Here is a 19,780-nt window from a genome sequence, read left to right as displayed (position 1 = left end):
ATTGTTATGGAGTATTGGCCAGGTATTTCACTTAGCTTTTAAAAAGTAATACCTTGTTTGAATTGGGAAAAGCAAATCGACACATGCCTAACAATAGGTGTATCTCAAAAATTGTGACAGGGCTTCATTACAAAACATCACTGTTGTCAGATTTACCCAGATGGCTTGTGAGATAAATAACATCCTAAGAGTGTTCAGTTCATTGACATTTCTGTTAATGTACTGAAAGACGCAATCCAGAAAAAGGTCTTGTGTGATCTCTTAATGATAAACAAGAAATATGAAATTCAAAGGCTGACAGCTAATCCAAAATATACAGCTGCTGTACCTATAGCAAAAACAGTAATGAATTAAACTGGCACTATATAACATTATATCAGTGAAAATACTCAGTATTTTAAAATATGATATAATATGGATAGATAAAAAGAAATATGTTCACCAGGTGACAGTAGAAGAAAACTGTATAATAGATATACTAATGTGCAAACTTTCAGAGCTAGTGGCTTCTTCTTCTGGCATCAGGGTTGAAGGGAAAGGAAGATAGATAAAGGAAAAGGAGTGATGACATTTGGGAAATGAGAAGTTTTACAAAAAAGTTGCCCAGAACCGTGGATCAGGGAAACTTACTAGCTGGGTTCAGTCCAGTAAGTCTCTCCTGACCAAGGGTTCTGGGAATTTGTCGTAACTCTCCTGTTTTCTAAACTTAGCTCGTCCTTTACCTTCTCCCCTATTCATTTCCCTTCAACCCTTCTGCCAGAAGGAGGAGGCACTGGCTCTGAGTACTTTTCTCCTGGCACTGCTCGGTGACTATATGAGATTAGACATTCTACAATCATCTGTCATGTGGCAGATATATACAGTGCCCTCTACAGAAGCTGAAATATTTTCTAGCATTCAAGTAAGTCAGTTGGTTAGCTAGTTAGTTTGTTAGTTATTTGCATATTCTATGCATCAAAATTGCAAACTCTCGCATTGATATGGAACAAGTCAATTTTACAATGCTGCCCATTTAAATGATTTATTAAGATTTTCTTTCTTCTTCTTCTTCTTCTTCTTCCTCCTCTCCTCCTCTTTTTCCTCCTCCTCCTCGTTTTTCTCCCCCCCCCCTCCCTCCCTCTCTCTCTCTCTCTCTCTCTCTCTCTCTCTCTCTCTCTCTCTCTCTCTCTCTCTCTCTCTCTCTCTCTTTTGGGTTCCGTATGTCAATCAATAAAATCGGAACCATTCTAGGGTCACTTTGTTGTATTTCTGTCTGTCTGTCTGTTCAACTGTTCAAAACCCCGTTTCTCAGGAACGGATAGACATATCAAGTTGAAATTTATGTCACATATGAAGGGCTTGGGTTCCTTAGCAGTGAAAATATGTGAAGCTTCTAAATTCATGCAGTCAAAAGCTATGGCCATTTACGTCACATACTTTGATACCCACAAACTTACTCATTAAAACCTAGAGGGTTCTCCCCTGATGTAGACTCAAGAAATTTCACAAGAAGAAAGGTTTCACAGCACAAGTAAAGGAAAAAATCAGAAAATTGTTAATTTGTAATTATTTCTTGTGAAAAGAATATTTCTTTTGTTATTTGTTATCTTACTTAAAACTTGAAATTAAAATATTCTTGAAAGTCTTGGAATCCCTGTCACTGATATCTTGCCAGTATCAGATGTCAATAATAGACTAAAATAGTTGTTATCTTACTTCAAACTTGAAATTAAAATATTCTTGAAAGTCTTGGAATCGCTGTCACTGATATCTTGCCAGTATCAGATGTCAATAACAGACTAAAATAGTTAAGATCCTCTATTCCTGAAATGGATAAACTGTCTACATGCAAAACTGAGTTTGTATGGAACCCACAGTGCACGAGTCCTACTCACACTTGTCCCATTTTTTCGATGTATCTTATCTGTGATCATTCTCTCTCTCTCTCTCTCTCTCTCTCTCTCTCTCCCTCCCTCCCTCCCTCCCTCCCTCCCCCCTCTCTCCCTCTCCCTCCCCCCCTCTCTCCCTCTCCCTCCCCCTTTCTCTTTTACACACACACACACACACACACACACACACACACACAAACATCATATTACTACACATTCATAAATTCTTGTATGGAGTAGGAGGAGGTGTGAAGCAGATATGATTTCAGTTTGTGTTTGAAATGAATTTTATAACCAATTAAATTCTTTGCATCCAGGGTATGTGGTCAAAGATTTTTTTGGCTGAATATCTCATGTCTACATCTACTTTATTAGCCTCCAAATTACAGTTAAGTTCCTCAAACCTCCTTCAAGCTGTTTCTCTACTGTTCTGCTTGTGAAGAATGAATGGGAAAAATGAGCACTTAAATCTTTCTGTGCAACCTCTGATTTCTCTTATATTATTGTGATTATCATGTCTCTCTATGTAGGTAGGTGCCAACAGAATACTTTATCAGTCAGAGGAGAAAGTTGGTGATTGAAATTTCATGAGGAGATCTAGTAGTAATGAAAAACACATTTGTTTTAATGATTGCGACCCCAATTCATGCATTATGTCCTTGCCACTCTCTCCCCAATTCGCAGTAATATGAAATAAGCTGCCCTTCTTTGAACTTTTTTGATGTCCTCTGTCAGTCCTATATGAAGCGGGTCCCACAATGCACGGCAGTACTCCAGAAGAGGGTGGACAAGTGTAGTCTAAGCAGTCTCTTTAGTTGACCTGCTGCACTTTCTAAGTGTTCTGCCAATAAATCACAGTCTTTGGTTCGCTTTACTCACAACATCATGTATGAGATCATTGCAATTTAAGTTAATCATAATTATAACCCCTAAGTATTCAAATAAAAGCACCACTAATTGTAACCCCCAAGTATTTAGTTGAATTTTACAGCCTTTAGACTTGTGTGAATTATTGTGTGACCAAAATTTAGTGGATTGCTTCTAGCACTTTTTTTTTTTTTAAGTATACGCTTTTCAGTTATACAGTCAATTGCCACTTTTTGCAACATACAGATATCTTGTCTAAATCATCTTGCAATTGGTTTTGATCATTTGATTACTTTACATCATCTGCAAACAATCTAAGAAGGCAGCTCAGATAATCTTCTATGTCATTTATGTAGATGAGGAACAGCATAGGGCCCATAACACTTTCTTGGGGAATGCCAGATATTACTTCTGTTTTACTTGATGATTTTCCATCAGTTACTCTGAACTGTGATTTTTCTGGCAGAAAATCACAAACCCAGTCACACATTTATGGCGATACTCCATAGGCTTGCAATTTGATGAGAAGATGCTTGTGAGGAACTATGTCGAAAGCGTTATGCAAATCTAAAAATATGGAACCTTTTTGACAAACCCTCTTAATAGCACTCATTACTTCATGTGAATGAAGAGCTGGTTGTGTTTCACAAGAATGATATTTTTTGAATTCATACTGATTTTGTGTCAACAGACCATTTCCTTTGAAACAATTCATAATGTTCGAACACAGTACATGTTCCCAAAAGCTGCTGCAAATTTATGTCAGTGGTATGGGTATGTAACTCATCAGGTTACTACAATTCCCTTTCTTGATTATTGGTGTGACCTGTGCAGCTTTCCAGTCTTTTGGTATGGATAATTCGTCAGGCGAGCTGTTATATATGATTGCTAAGTATAGGACTATTGTATCAGCATCTTTGGAAAGAAACCTAATTGGTATACTATCTGGATGAGAAAACTTGACTTCATTAAGTAATGTAAGCTGCTTCCTACACCGAGGATATGTACTTCTGAGTTACTCGTGCTGCTGGTTGTTCTTGATTCGATTTCTGTAATATCTACTTTGTCTTCTTTTGTAAGTTTTGGAAAACTGTTTTTAGTAGCTCTATTTCAGTTGCTCTGTCATCAGTGACATCACCATTGTTATCTTACAGTGAAGGTATTGATTGCGTCTTGTCACTGGTGTACTTTACGTATGACCAGAACCTCTTTGGGTTTAGCGCCTGTAGAACTTTGCCCATCATGGAATTTTGCGTTCTTTTAAATTCAGCATGCTTTTTTTGTTGCTTCTGTAACAGTGTTCTGACTTCTTTCAGTGCCGCACTAAATCTGAGTGATGGATAGTGTGAGTCATTCCTCCATACCTTAGACATACTTGATAAATGGGACCAAGCAATAACCGTGTAAGTTGAATTTGTATGTTGAAGTCCAATTTTGCATATAAATACATACAAATTGTGTTCAGTTGAGACTAGGGACTAAAGAAGACAGTGTATATTAGGAGATAAATGTTTAATATAATGTTCAACAATATAAAAAATTACATTACATTACAGTATTATGCATTGCAGCAATGTAAACAGAAGTCGTTGTGCTCTAGAAGGTTTCATAAAATCTAAAGTGTCATCCTTCTCATGCAACATTTCCTTGTAGCCTGCTACTAAATTTTTTATTCCCCATTTAGTAGCAGAAATTCACGTTTTGTTGGAGTCTGTTTTTTCTGAAATTTGTAACCTTTTTCAATTGAACTGAGGTCTTTTGACAAGTTTGCAGCCGTCATTTGATCTTCTGATTGAAATGGGCCTAAAGAACAAGGTTGTTCAATGTTGTGCACTTTCTCACACGTTTCTATAAGCTCATCAGTTGTCAGCACCTGATTGTGTGAATCCAACACTTCTTGAATGTCATCACCATCCACCTCTAAATTTAATTGTGTGGCAAGATCGACCATTTCTTCAATCACATTATCGAACTGATCAGCATCTAATATTGATTCCCCTGTGTTTCAGTGTAGAAGGGAGGCTGAGGAAGACACTGTCTCTTCCAGAAGCCATTTAAAGTTTTTTGTGACATTTAATTCCAAGATTGTCCTACAATTCCCATGGCATTTAATGCGTAGAATTGCTTCCAAAAGTCTTTAACAGAGAGCTCATTGTTCTGTCTCATAGCTTCATGTAGATGCGCATATGATCATCTCACTTTCGTAAGCTTTAAATAGTGTATGGTCCATCAGTTTGTAGGAAGCGTATTGTATTTGGTGGTAAAAATACGGCTTTCACATCTGGGTTGAAATTAATTAGAGTTACAGGAGAAAGACCTGGTGTGTTGTCCATTAATAGCATCACTTTAAATGGGATTCATTTTAATTGGCAATAATGTTCAACTTTAGCTATGAAGTGAAGACCAAACTAATCCTCCAACAGGGGAGCTGTCACCCAAGCTTTAGCATTTGACTTACAAATCATGGGCAACCCATCTTCAGCTCTTGGGTTTTCGAGTGATACCCTAAGAGAAGTTTCAATCTACAATCACCAGCTGCATTTGCATCAGCTATAACCGTCAGTTGATTTGTGGTTGTTTTAAAACCCTGGAAAGCTTTTCTTTTCAAATGCAATAAAAGTTATTTTATGTGTCTTCTTCCAGAACAGTCGAGTTTCATCTACTTTGAATATGTTGGCTGGTATAGCCAGTTTCTTCTGTCATTGCCTTGAGTTTCTCTGAATAGAGTGACACATTCTCTTCATCAGCACTTGCCGTCTCTGCAGTGCCACCCTAATTATGATGGCTTCAGAATGGCCAAACCCAATCATTACTAACTTTTAACATTTCATCTTTGGCTGCCTCCCCAGCTTCTTTTTTCAGTCTCTAAAAAAAAAGCTTGTTTTGAGAGAATACGCTCTTATGATCAGCAGGACAGTTTTTCACCCTTGCTTGATTACCACACTTTAATTTTAACATTGTTTCCATCTGAACCATAACATTTAGGAATGATACTTGAATTCAAAGACTGAGTATTTTTCACAGTGTTGAGATTTTTTTCTCTACCTTTTACAATTTTTCTGACTGTTGGTTCCAGTAGATCAAACTTCTTTGCCAGTTCAACAATTTTAATTTCTGAATCAAAGTCTTTGATAGTATTGAGTTTACCCTCCAGATATAATAATTTTCTTTTCATATTTGCTGCAAATGAATCAGGCCTGCTTTGTGTGGATAACATATTTAGAATATGGATAAAATGATTCATCACAAAATACATCTGAACCTGTTGTAAGCTGAATACTGTGTGGGCAGTGCGGGAGGATGGATGTGTGCAGCACTCAGCAGACAAATTGTGTAGCTTTGGCGTTGTGTAAAATGTGGGGTAACATTAGTCAGGGTGTTACTGTACTTATTAATGTTGTTATTGCTTTCAAACTGTGATTGATTGTTGACAAAAAAAATGTAAGGGAGAAAATGTACTGCGAGGCTGTTGACGTTATGACCAAGGTGCCCCATTATCTTGACCACACTAAATAAATGTTTCTCCAGATGCAAATTACAAAATGTTTCAAGCAAATGTTCTTTAGCCGTCAGTGGGACATCAATCAGCATGATTGTCTTCGTTGTAACTTTATTTTTTACAAGGATATGAACAGCGGTATGATTTTTTTAAATGGCACCCTGTATTTTTTATTCGGTAATTCATTTCCTATCCTAAAGACATACTCAAAAATTTATCACAGTGTACCATTCACTGAAACACAATGTTATTGATTATATAACACAACATTGGCATTGACACTCCCAGCACTTAGTGCAGGTACTGTGGCGTTCGCTGTGTTACTCAGTGGTTTGGTATTTAACTAATTTGTAAATGGAAATGATAATCTTATTTTATTACATTGAGTGATTACTAAATAATTTTCTCCCGGCTAAAGATTTGATCAAGTTGCTAAAGATCTCCAAGTTAACATCGTGTTAAAGTGTTGTCTGTAAGTTGCGTAAGTGTCACTAAATCACTGTTCATACAACAGATTCTATACAACTATGGATTATGATGGAAACAGTTATCTTCAGCAAAATGATCATTGAAACCACCGAATATCAGCCGCGCACAACACTGACGTATGTTGCCTGAAACAATATTCTTCGCAACTCGTGCGTAATTAATTTTGGCTCCATACATCAGCTAGAAAAGTTTGTTATAACGATCGTGCTATGAGCACTGTTTTTAAAGAACCAATCTGATTCGAATTTTTTTCATTAAAATGAGTTCGGGACCACCGGTGCACATTTTATTTTTACACATTTGTATTACGTTCAGCATTTATGTCTGCAGAGTTGCGTAATTTGAATTTGCCACTGTGATAATTGTTAAGATGGCGGCAGACAATTGATAGAGACTTTCTATTGTTAGGGCAAATAAGTAAATATTTAAAATGTTTATTAAATGCTATAAACTATACTTTCATATTGTGCAGTATTTAGACCTCATCAAGGAAACATTTGACTTGTTTCTAAGAAAACACAGACAAAAAGGCGATACAAATCGCTATCATCAATGGCTGTGCTCCTTGCAGTGGAAAGGAATAATTAACACAGATAATGCTTACTGAGAGAGGAATTAAAGTAACAAATAATTATTCACTCATATTTATAATAATAATTTTTGTGGCGGCGTTCGTAGCGACAAACAATTCGCTGTAGAAACGGCTTACGAAGTCACCGCCACACTTTTAATAGCGGGCCGACCGGTCCGCTGGAACAGTGAACAGAAAGATGAAAACCCAAACACTCTGATTAAATAAAAGTAGGTACTTATCTTTATTAACGAAGATACAGAAACGCAGTAGTGAACTCCGTGTCTACAGAGATCTGTCTAGTTCGAGTCGGAGCGGCTAGGTCAGTGTCGGCTGAAGACAAACAACTACTCTGCGGCGATGAACACACAACTGACTAGCAAGTACACAATTCGGTGGCGAGTATACAACTGAGCGGCGAATACAGAACTGTCCTAGCGCTCGCGACTCCAGCGCTTAAGAAACCAGAAGCCAGCGGTGGCGCGCGCAGACTTGCGGCGATTTCCTGTCTCGCTGGCGCTGCTTATGCGGACGGCGTCCGGACTTTGATGCTGCCAACCTTTTGCCAGCGGGCTCGGGTGGCATTACTGGCTAGGATATAACACTCCTCCCCCCCAAATCGCCGCACCGTCGTTGAATAATGACGTGGCGAGCGTCGACGGCGGGGGAGGGGTCTGGCCGCAGGCGTAGCAGAAGAGACCGGGGCGGAGACTGTTGTCGGTGGCAGTCCCTGGTCCGCACCCCAGCATTGGCTGCGCGGGGCTTCGGGAAACACCGACTGAAAACCGCGGTCAGGGTGCACGCCTGTGACCACGGGCGCAGCTTCTGGTACTGGACGCGACGGGGCGTCGGGACCCACGAAGAGAGGCAGCATCTCCTGACGCTGCGTCGACGGCTGCTGAGTGGGCGCCGGACAAGGCGCTGCGGTGTCAGACTCCTTGGGGGTGCCCAAGGAAAGCGGCTGCAGGACAGGCTGCACAGCCACCGCTTGGGAAGGCGGCCCGGCTGAGGGGTCGACGTCCATCAGCTCTGAAGGCGGTGGCGACTGAAGAGGGACCGCAGGCGCCGGAGCGACCACCTGGGGCGCTCCCGGATGAAGCTGCGCGGGAGGCATCACGGGACTGGCTGTCGGCGTGGTAGCGGCGACGGCTGCTGCTGCTGCCCCGGGGGCGGCAACGAAGTCGGAAGGCGCGGCTGGAACCCGCTGCGGACCAAATCTGTGGACAAAGAACAAGCGGCAGAATCCGGGCGGCCAGCGCGGCGCAACTGGTTCTGATGCCTCCTGTGCACCCCAGTAGCACCTTGAGCAGTATAAAAACCGCGACCCTGGACACTTATCACGGTACCACGTTCCCAACGACGGCGACCGTGATAAACTCTGAAAAAAACGGCGTCATTGCGCTGAAAACGCGTGCGATGCTCAGAAGCGGCGGGTCGATCCGGGGGGTGCAACAACCGTAGTAGGGTGCGATGACGACGGCCGTGGAGAAGCTCCGCAGGCGAAGGGCCGTCGCGTGGCGTGGTCCGGTACAACGACAGGAACGTGATGAGGGCCTGCTGACGAGAATGCGTAGCACGAAGGCGGTCCATATGATCCTTGAATGCGCGTACAAAACGTTCCGCTGCACCATTCGATTGAGGGTGGAACGGCGGAGTAAGAACATGGCGAATGCCATTGGCAGAACAAAAACTTTCAAATTCAGCAGAGGTAAATTGTGGACCATTGTCAGACACTAAAACTTCTGGAAGACCCTCAATACAAAAAATTGAAGTCAACGCCTGTATAGTTTGTGCAGACGTTGTAGACTGCATGGGCACAACAAACGGAAAATTACTAAATGCATCTATCACGATGAGCCAACGAGAATTCCAATATGGACCAGCGAAATCAATATGTACTAGCTGCCAGGGACCGGCAGGGCGTGCCCACTCAAAATAGCGTTGAGGCGGAGCAGCTTGGTGTTCGGCACACGTCGAACAATCTGTAGACATCTGCGTAATCTGCTTATCAATGCCGATCCATGTACAATGACGGCGGGCAAGCTGCTTGGTGCGGACCACTCCCCAATGACCTTGATGCAACAAGTCGAGGACCTTGGATTGGAGCACTTGGGGAACCACTACACGAAGCTGGTAACAGCAAAACTCCGTGCGAAACAGACAACAGATGACGTTGCGGATAATAGCGACGAACCACAGGATCCGATATGTCCTTTGCCTTGGACAGCCAACCACGTTGAACAAAACGTAATAGTAAACTCAGATGAGGATCCGTAGGTGTCTCACGTGCCACCTGACGATAATCAATCGGAAAATCCCGGAGGGATTGATGCTCATCGGCGTCAATCTGATGGCAAGAGTCGTCAGAGGAATCGAAGACATCATCCGCAGCAATCGGCAATCTAGAAAGCACGTCAGCGTTTGCATGCTGAGCTGTAGGGCGATACAGTATCTCATACTGGTATTGTGATAACAAAAGAGCCCAACGTTGTAGTCTCTGAGCTGTCCGCTGAGGAACTGGTTTAGACGGATGAAACAGTGACGTCAGGGGCTTGTGATCTGTTACTAAATAGAATTGTCTACCATAGAGGTAGTGATGGAATTTTGTGACACCGAACACAATAGCCAACGCTTCCTTGTCCAATTGGCTATAATTACACTGAGCTTTGTTTAGCAATTTAGATGCGAACGCAATAGGACGTTCGGTGTTACCGACTCGGTGAGACAACACAGCACCGAGGCCGAAAGAAGAGGCATCACAAGCTAACACCAGAGGCTTGTTAGGGTCGTATTGGACCAGACAACGATCATTCAATAAAGCCTCTTTAAGCTGCTGAAAGGCTGATTGGCAATCAGCTGACCACACAAACGGAACATTCTTACGGCGGAGACGATGCAACGGTGCAGCAATCTGTGATGCATTAGGTATAAACCTAATATAATACGTCAATTTGCCAAGAACTGCTTGCAATTCATGCAGATTGCGAGGGGCGGGCAAATCACGAATAGCTGCTAAATGTGACTGGGAGGGATGAATGCCTTGAGCATTAATAACATGTCCCAGATACTCCATCTCCGTAAGGAAAAATGAACATTTATCGATGTTGCAACGTAGGCCTGCCTGAGACAACACTTTAAACAAACACTCCAAATTACGGAAATGTTCAGCAGGCGTCCGACCGGACACAACAATATCGTCTAAATAGTTGCAACACGATGGCACATTAGCCAGAAGTTGTGACAAAAAACGCTGAAAAACAGCTGGAGCTGACGCACAACCAAAAGGCAAACGCAGAAAACAGAACAACCCCAACGACGTGTTTATGACAAAATACTGTTGTGATTGCTCGTCGAGGGGCAATTGCAAATATGCTTCACGGAGATCAATTTTGGAAAAGAAACGAGCTTCCCCTAACTTATCCTTTCAGCTCGTCCGGTCTAGGCAAAGGAAAAGAATCAATGACAGTCTGAGGATTAACTGTCGACTTAAAATCAGCACACAAACGTAACTTGCCAGACGGTTTCTTTATAATTACTAAGGGAGAAGCCCACTGGCTCGCTGAAACGGGTTGAATAACACCGTTGTTTTGCCAACGACGAAGTTCATCTGCTACAGGTGCCCGAAGGGCATGAGGCACTGGACGAGCTCGACAAAATCGAGGCTGAGCATTATCTTTTAACGTAATATGAGCGGCAAAGTTCGCAGCACAACCTAGTTCGTTTTTAAATATGTCACTGTATCGTGTACACAAATTGGTTATGCTGTCTTGAGGAACAACAACAGAATTAATTTGCAACACATTGTCTTGGATAGACAGGCCAAACAAGTCAAAACAGTCTAATCCGAAAATGTTTACACTGTCTGTAGTGCGGAGCACTGTGAATGAAACTGTTTTTGTATTGCCACGGAATGTGGCTGGCACGCTACATACACCTAATACAGGAATTTGTTCTCCACTATAAGTAGCCAAAGAATGTTTTGCCGCTGAAAGTTTAGGGCGGCCGATAGCCGCATACGTAGCACTATTTATGAGAGTCACAGACGCACCAGTGTCTAATTGAAAATTGAAGGTCTTATCCTGGATGCGTAGCTTCACAAATAGTTTATTACACTGTCTCTGGATCGGTGCAGTGGAGGTGGAAGACACAAAATCAGCGCGTGTAGCGCATGTTCGCTGCTTACGACAACTCGTGGGTTGGGCGGGTGGAACAACAACTCCCGCTTCACTTGCAGTCTGTACATTACTTTTTACAGCATTTGAATTACGCTTGGGTCGCATAGCAGAGGGCTGGGTGGGTGGCTTATTGCGAACAAGTTTATTACCCACACGAACTGTGGAAGAGTCTTTAAACGCGACCTTCTGGGCGGGCTGGCTTTGAAGAACATGAATATCCATGGGCTGGGCAGCACTAGAATTGTTCTTGCGTTTACGCAAACAAACAGTCTGGATGTGTCCTTTCCTTTGACAAAAGTGACAAACTGCGTTTCTTAATGGGCAAAGTTCACGAGGATGAGCAAGAACACACTTAGGGCAAGACTTAACTCTATCATTTTGCACACGCGGCTGACGAATGTGTTTAACATGACGCGGCCGGCTAGTGTTTACAGTCTGACTCTGCCGGTGGGCCCGCGGGCGTGACATAACTTGCTTAGCACAGGCAATTTGAGAAATACATGGCTGATCTAACTCACACTCAGCATAGTCGAAAGTATCTTGGGCTTCAGTGAAGTTCATCACAGTCTCTAATGACGGGTCAGGCAACTTTAAGATAGCAGCACGAATACGAGAATCTGCAATGTTTTGAGTAATAGCGTCTCGTAACATGACATCACTGTAGGAAACTCCACACACACAATTAAATCGGCACTGACGGGTGAGGCCCCGTAAATCTGTTAACCACTGTTTATTAGATTGATGTGGCAGTTTCTTTAATCTGAAGAACTTGAATCTGGCTGCTGCCACATGAACTCGCGACTCGAAATACTCAGCAAGCTTGTTAAAAACAACGTCATAGTCTAAAGCTTCTGGCTGGGATTCCGGGAACAACTTACAAAGTAGTCAATAGACTTCCACGCCTGCAGTGGAAATTAAATAAAGCTGCCGCTCAGTACCTGTGATTTTGTAGACTGTCATGTGCGCCTGCAACTGCGCGAAATATTCTCGCCATTCTTCTCTTGATGCATCAAAATCACGGAAAGGTGGTGCTGCCTGTGCTTGTTCCTTTTGTGTTGGAGGATTAGCCGCTTGTTTGGCGATTGCTTCCACCAGACTTTGTATTTGCTGACTCTGTAACAAGATCAACTGTTGTAAGTTGGCAGACATAGTGAACACAAATTAAAGCAGCCCCCAAAAGTTTATCGCTATAATTAGTATAACCAGAAACAAGTTGAACCAGCCCTGCACACGAGTTCGGCAGTCCTCGTCGCCAGTTTTGTGGCGGCGTTCGTAGCGACAAACAATTCGCTGTAGAAACGGCTTACGAAGTCACCGCCACACTTTTAATAGCGGGCCGACCGGTCCGCTGGAACAGTGAACAGAAAGATGAAAACCCAAACACTCTGATTAAATAAAAGTAGGTACTTATCTTTATTAACGAAGATACAGAAACGCAGTAGTGAACTCCGTGTCTACAGAGATCTGTCTAGTTCGAGTCGGAGCGGCTAGGTCAGTGTCGGCTGAAGACAAACAACTACTCTGCGGCGATGAACACACAACTGACTAGCAAGTACACAATTCGGTGGCGAGTATACAACTGAGCGCCGAATACAGAACTGTCCTAGCGCTCGCGACTCCAGCGCTTAAGAAACCAGAAGCCAGCGGTGGCGCGCGCAGACTTGCGGCGATTTCCTGTCTCGCTGGCGCTGCTTATGCAGACGGCGTCCGGACTTTGATGCTGCCAATCTTTTGGCAGCGGGCTCGGGTGGCATTACTGGCTAGGATATAACAATAATGAACTCTATTTTCAAGTAATAATTAACAAATAATTACAATTTCTTAACAGACCTCAGTTTGACATGCGTCCGCAACTTACAAAAGCCAACCAACAAAAGGTAAAAACAAAGGAAGATAAACGCAGACCATAAAAGCAATTTACAATTATCATTGTCTTTGTATGATACACATCGATATGTTCAATTATATCATAGAATGTTATATAAATAATTAATATTTATAAGTTTTCACTGTTTTTTCATACGTCGAATAGATAATGTTTATAACTGTTAGAGGCATAATTTCCTCTCGTTGCACTGTAGCCAAAAATTTATCATGTGGATGTTATAATGCCCCTTGGGCTGAGAAAAAAATTAGTTTATCTATTGTATATTTTTTTATCAGTCCATGTCATCCACGTAGATTTGCTACTCTCAAGATGCAAATGTTTAGTTTCAATTTTATTTTAGACATGATAAAATTATAGTTGAATCGAGTACTTTAAATGACTTCAGTGACTGTATTATCTCGGAAATTGCTGCGGATACTTCCTGGATTAACTTATCCCCCCCCCACTCCAATTGGGTTCACTGGACTCGGAAAACCAGGAATAAAACCGTCCAAGGGGCTTCAAGAAAATACAGACACCTACTTTTAACAGTCGGGCTTGACATGATTGTAATAGAATATGCTGGAAAATGCAAATTTATGACTCTGTTGTAAGCATCTGAGATAATGAATGTTTTTTCATGGTGGTATATCATAATTTCCAAAGTCACTCATTTATCGAATGCCATAATAACTTTCTGCTGACGTCGTAAGACCGCCCTTGTGTCGAGCCGTTGGACCGCTGACAGGTAGTGGCTGCTGCTGGACCGCCCCCGGCCGAGTGGGAGGGGCGTCGGCTGCCGTCAGCTGCATCGTGGTTTGGATCTGCTGCTGGCTAGAAGTCGCGCTGCAGCAGGTCTTGTTTCTCCTTTCCCACGTCCCTCAGTTTAAGACAGGAACATGAAATGTCAAAATATAAGCATCAGTGACAAGATAATTACTATTCTCATCCTGTGGAAAAGTTTATTAGTGTCCATTTCACTTGCATTCACACGGATGGAATTAGACTGTTTTTGGAGTATGTTCTGTATTTTGACACTGTTCAACACAATGTAGTGATTCACATGTAAGTTTATTACAATATGCACATTTTGAACACTGCACCGTTAATCATACAAGTGTCCGTAGTGTGCTTTGTATACTTAAGCGGAATGTAAATATTTTCGCGACGTGCTGCGTAGCCAACGTTGCATTATTGTTTTGCCGCGCGGCTAGCTGTACAGTCTGTCACATTAAATTTGGCACGCGGAGACGCTTCATATCAAACTACTAAAGGTCATCAGCTCAAATTAATTATTAATAGAGTCAACAGTACTCTAACGTTCATAGCGTTGCTGCTAACTTTGACACTCCAAGAGCATTCATAAGGTTACATGATCACAGTTTTTATCACTGTTCGTCATTATTCACAATGTAAATCACAGTTCTTCACGCGTCCACTAGTTTCTGCGAAACACGTTTCACTGTTCTGATTGCTGTCAGTAGTTTTCCACAGTACTTAACAGACAATCTATATGCAATTGACACTTTTCAAGTAATGAGGTCTGGTACACTTGCACATAAGTTCATATTACCATGACTGAATAACAAAATTTAAAATTTTACACTGTCACATGAACATGAGACAATATAAAACTTTCAGAATCTGCTACATTATCTTGACCATGAGATCATTACTGAACTGTCCAGATAACAGTACATTTCCAATTTTATTACAGATATATATATTTATATTTTTTTATTTTTTTATTGGGATTGTTATTTACCACGTTTTTGGGACAGATGTCCATGTTCAGTTTATCTAACAGGAATGTTGCTCATTAGAGCATTTTAAATGACTTCGTAATGAAACTGTGTACGTAAATCAGTACACATTCAGATTTCGCTTCACTAGTGGTGAAAGCAATTTATTTTATTTTTTATTTATTTATTTATTTATTTTTTTATTTTCAGTCACACAGCTCACACACCACCAACACTTGCTATGTGTGTGGGACTACATGACTCAATCTTATGAAAATATTTTTGTTATATCCATTCTTAGACACGAACAAATATATTATTTAAGCATTTTAATAATTTTTATCCCACGTATAGGAAGGTAAAATTCCTCACATTTAATGCAACAACACTCAAGTGTTTATCAAGTTATTTATCCCTTTTAGAGTAAAAATACATTTATTATGGGGATTCTCTATTCCTTGTTCAAATAATTCAAGAACATTACAGTGTAATACTTGACATAAAAGCTTATAAACTAATACATACATAATATTATCACCTTATTACTGCTAATTATTTTACCATAAACATTATATTTACAGTTATGGGATAGTGCACTTGCAGTTCTGATTGGTATAGGTATAGCCTGTACATAATTTATTGGCTGCCCTGAATTGATAGAATTTTGCTGCGGCTGCCAATGACTTGGGCCTTGCTGTCGCCAATATTCACTGTTACCCCGCATATTTTTAGGCTTGTCTTTATATGGACTGTCTGACCTGTTGTCATTTCGTCTCTTTCGGTTGCTGTTGTTATTGTTTGGGTTTTCGTTGTGGTATGGCCTCTGATTACCATTCGGTTGTTGGTGTTCTTCGGCCTTTTGATAATTACTGTTATTATTATTAGGATAACCAAAATTTTGGTTGTAGGGATTCCTACTACTACTATTATTATTATTATTATTATTGTATTTTCCGTTACTATAAGCTTTATTTTTATTTTTCTTTGGACTACCTTTGCCCCTATTTCCATTATTTCCATTTCATGAATTTCTTCTATTAGGACTATTATTATTGCTGATCACGTCAGAATTTTTTCTGGCTTCTTCTTGCACTAGATCCAGAGAATCAATTACAGACAGAAATTCTTTCAGATCGGTGTATGTAACATTAAATAATTTTTCTCTAATATGTATGGGTAATCTAGCTTTTAACACTCGCAGTAAGTCTCTGGTGGTTACTGGCTCATCCCAGTACCGGGTCATGTTAATATATTTTTCAAAGTACTTTCTTAAGGAACCTGACTTCGGATTGTACATTTCTGCATTGTAAACAATTTTACGGAGTCGCTCTTGAGTAGACGCTGACCAGAACTGATCAAGGAACGCCTTCTCAAAGTCGTGGAAAGTCTTGCAAGTTTCTGCTGCATTTAATGCCCAGAGCGACGCATCACCAGAAATATGTGAAACCACAAACTGTATTTTCTGTTCTTCCGACCATGATTTTGGAAGAACACTTTTGAAGTTTCGAATGAAAACTACTGGATGTATGTTTTTCTTGCTTTCTTCGTTAAATATTTGAAACTGTCTATGCTTAATTAGGCTTTCTTCATGCATCAAAGTAGTTAATTGCATGGAATTGCTATCATTCACAGGTGGTGTGGTTACTTTATTACAAGTACATTCTATTCCACTATTATTGTTCCTTGGTGTCACATATTGCTCTGATAATATCGGTTGATTACCAAAATTTGGTCTTCCTTCTGGTGCATTAAAATTCGCCGTTAGATTATCTGCGATCTTTTCCCTGTCAGTACCAGTGTTGTCATTACTGCATACTGTCAGATTTTCAAAGTTTTGATTTTCAGAGCTCAGCACCCTGGCTACTTCTGTTTGGACTTGCTTTCGGATTTCTGAGGGAATGTCCTCCTGCATTGTTTCCACAGCGGTAGCCAAAGCTTTGAATTGGTTCTCTAGTCTATCTGCTTCAGTTTGAAGACTATTGACCTGAACTGGAATGTTTGTTAACGGTTCAATAGTGGTTTTTACTGCATCGATCTCCTGCTTAAAATGGGTAGTAATAGCATTATCACGATTGACCAACACTTGATTTATCCTACGGACAATTTCTTTATCTCTTTCCAGAAAAATATTGTTTATATTTTCCATAAATTTCTTTTCCTTTTCTTGGTCCCTGAGCTCCTGTTGCTGTTTTTATAGAAAGCTTTTCCTGTCTAAGTTTTTCCTTTTCCTGCTGACGTCTTTCACGCTCCTGCTCTTTAATAGTAAACTTTTCAAAAAATGCTGTTAGCATATCCTTTATCAACATAGCTTGAGCATTGCTAACTTCTGCCCCTTGCTCAGAACAAATATTGTCATTAATTCCAAACTGGTTGAATGCAGGAGTGTCAGTTTGTTTTGGCAGCTCCTCAGTTTTACTATCACTCGGGACATCAGTTACTAAATTATGATTCATAGTTAAATTTTCTAATAATTCGACAGAAATATGGGTAGATTGTTCTACCTGAGACTCTGATGTCATCTCTGCATCAGTATGCTCATTCGGTTTATTTTTCTTTTGTTTAACCATTCTATCACCAATATAGCACAACAAATATATAAATCACTGACAAGCACCAATTGACACAAAATAATCTTATAACTAACACATATACACAAATAACACTTAAAAATATTATTCTCGCAGCCAGAATATTCAATTATTACTACTTATGGCTGGAGGTACTGATTTTAATTTAAAATTGCACACGCAGTGAACGTTGATTGTGTGCTGCTATGCAACTACTGAACATGCACATCTGCCCCTACCTGAGTTAATCGAGAGCTGCGGACTGCACTGCTTATATGAAGTTACTGTCGCACCGGCGCAGACACAGATTTGTACAGCAGTTCGGTAGGAAGATGTCAATGCTCATGAAACAAGTAAATAAACAATGATTAATAGTAATAGATCACAATTTCAATTATTAAAATGAATAAATGTGCATTGGTGGCCCCACGTTGGGCACCAGTGTGGTGTTCGCTGCGTTATTTAGTGGTTTGGTATTTAACTAATTTGTAAATGGAAATGATAATCTTATTTTATTACATTGAGTAATTACTAAATAATTTTCTCCCGGCTAAAGATTTGATCAAGTTGCTAAAGAACTCCAAGTTAACGCCGTGTTAAAGTGTTGTCTGTAAGTTGTGTAAGTGTCACTAAATCACAGTTCATACAACAGATTCTATACAACTATGGATTATGATGGAAACAGTTATCTTCAGCAAAATGATCATTGAAACCACCGAATATCAGCCGCGCACAACACTGACATATGTTGCTTGAAACAATATTCTTCCCAACTCATGCGTAATTAATTTCGGTACATCAGCTAGAAAAGTTTGTTATAACGATCGTGCTATGAGCACTGTTTTTAAAGAACCAATCTGATTCGAATTATTTTCATTAAAATGAGTTCGGGTCCACCGGTGCACATTTTATTTTTACACATTTGTATTACGTTCAGCATTTATGTCTGCAGAGTTGCGTAATTTGAATTTGCCGCTGTGATAATTGTTAAGATGGCGGCAGACAATTGATAGAGACTTTCTGTTGTTAGGGCAAATAAGTAAATATTTAAAATGTTTATTAAATGCTATAAACTATACTTTCATATTGTGCAGTATTTAGACCTCATCAAGCAAACATTTGATTTGTTTCTAAGGAAAACACAGACAAAAACGCGATACAAATCGCTATCATCAATGGCTGCGCTCCTTGCAGTGGAAAGGAATAATTAACACAGATAATGCTTACTGAGAGAGGAATTAAAGTTACAAATAATTATTCACTCATATTTATAATAATAATGAACTCTATTTTCAAGTAATAATTAGCAAATAATTACAATTTCTTAACAGACCTCAGTTTGACATGCGTCCGCAACTTACTAAAGCCAACCAACAAAAGGTAAAAACAAAGGAAGACAAACACAGACCATAAAAGCAATTTACAATTCTCATTGTCTTTGTATGATACACATCGATATGTCCAATTATATCATAGAATATTATATAAATGATTAATATTTATAAGTTTTCACTGTTTTTTCATACGTCGAATAGATAATGTTTATAACTGTTAGAGGCATAATTTCCTCTCGTTGCACTGTAGCCAAAAATTTATCACGTGGTTGTTACGGTACTCGGGGTAATGGAACACATCCACAGGCTGACGTTGACAGAGGACAAATGTAAACATATGTAGAATGCACACCTGTCATTCTGTCAATCATCGTCAGTTGAAGAGTTGTGTGAGTAGAATGTACACCAGTGAAGAGAAGGTAGAAATGCTACTCATCTATGGGGAATGTAAGTTAACAGAACAGTAATTGCAATACTGTTTTCTTATGTACGGGTAAATATAGTACAGTAGTTTAGTCTTTTTAAATACTGTTGTGTAGAGTAGGCATACAGTAAAGGCTTTCCTTCGTACAAACTGCATTGACATAACGTTTCTTTTATTGGTGTTGTTGAAGGTAGGTGAAATGCTACGCAGGCAGTGGAACTGTACAGAGAGCGATATGCTGACAAGAACCCACCTTCCCAATGGATGTTTTCTCGTCTTGTTGCAATGCTTAAGGAAACAGGAAGTTTCATTCCATGACAATGCAATTGTCATAGCACTCACACAGACACAGTTGCCAAAGTTATTGTTCTCGCTTC

The 19,780-nt window shown here is 40.3% G+C and overlaps 1 protein-coding gene across 1 annotated transcript in view; it reads left to right on the top strand.

Annotated features, from left to right (window-relative positions):
• Positions 1-19,780, top strand: part of LOC126412452 (RNA-binding protein 28) — a 119,393-nt gene that overhangs the window by 48,220 nt on the left and 51,393 nt on the right. The window lies entirely within an intron of this gene.

This window comes from Schistocerca serialis, chromosome 7, assembly GCF_023864345.2.
Source record: "Schistocerca serialis cubense isolate TAMUIC-IGC-003099 chromosome 7, iqSchSeri2.2, whole genome shotgun sequence".
Classification (NCBI taxonomy): Eukaryota; Metazoa; Arthropoda; class Insecta; order Orthoptera; family Acrididae; genus Schistocerca; species Schistocerca serialis.
Note: the sequence above shows the minus strand (reverse complement) of the source record. Positions and strands in the feature narration are given on the sequence as shown.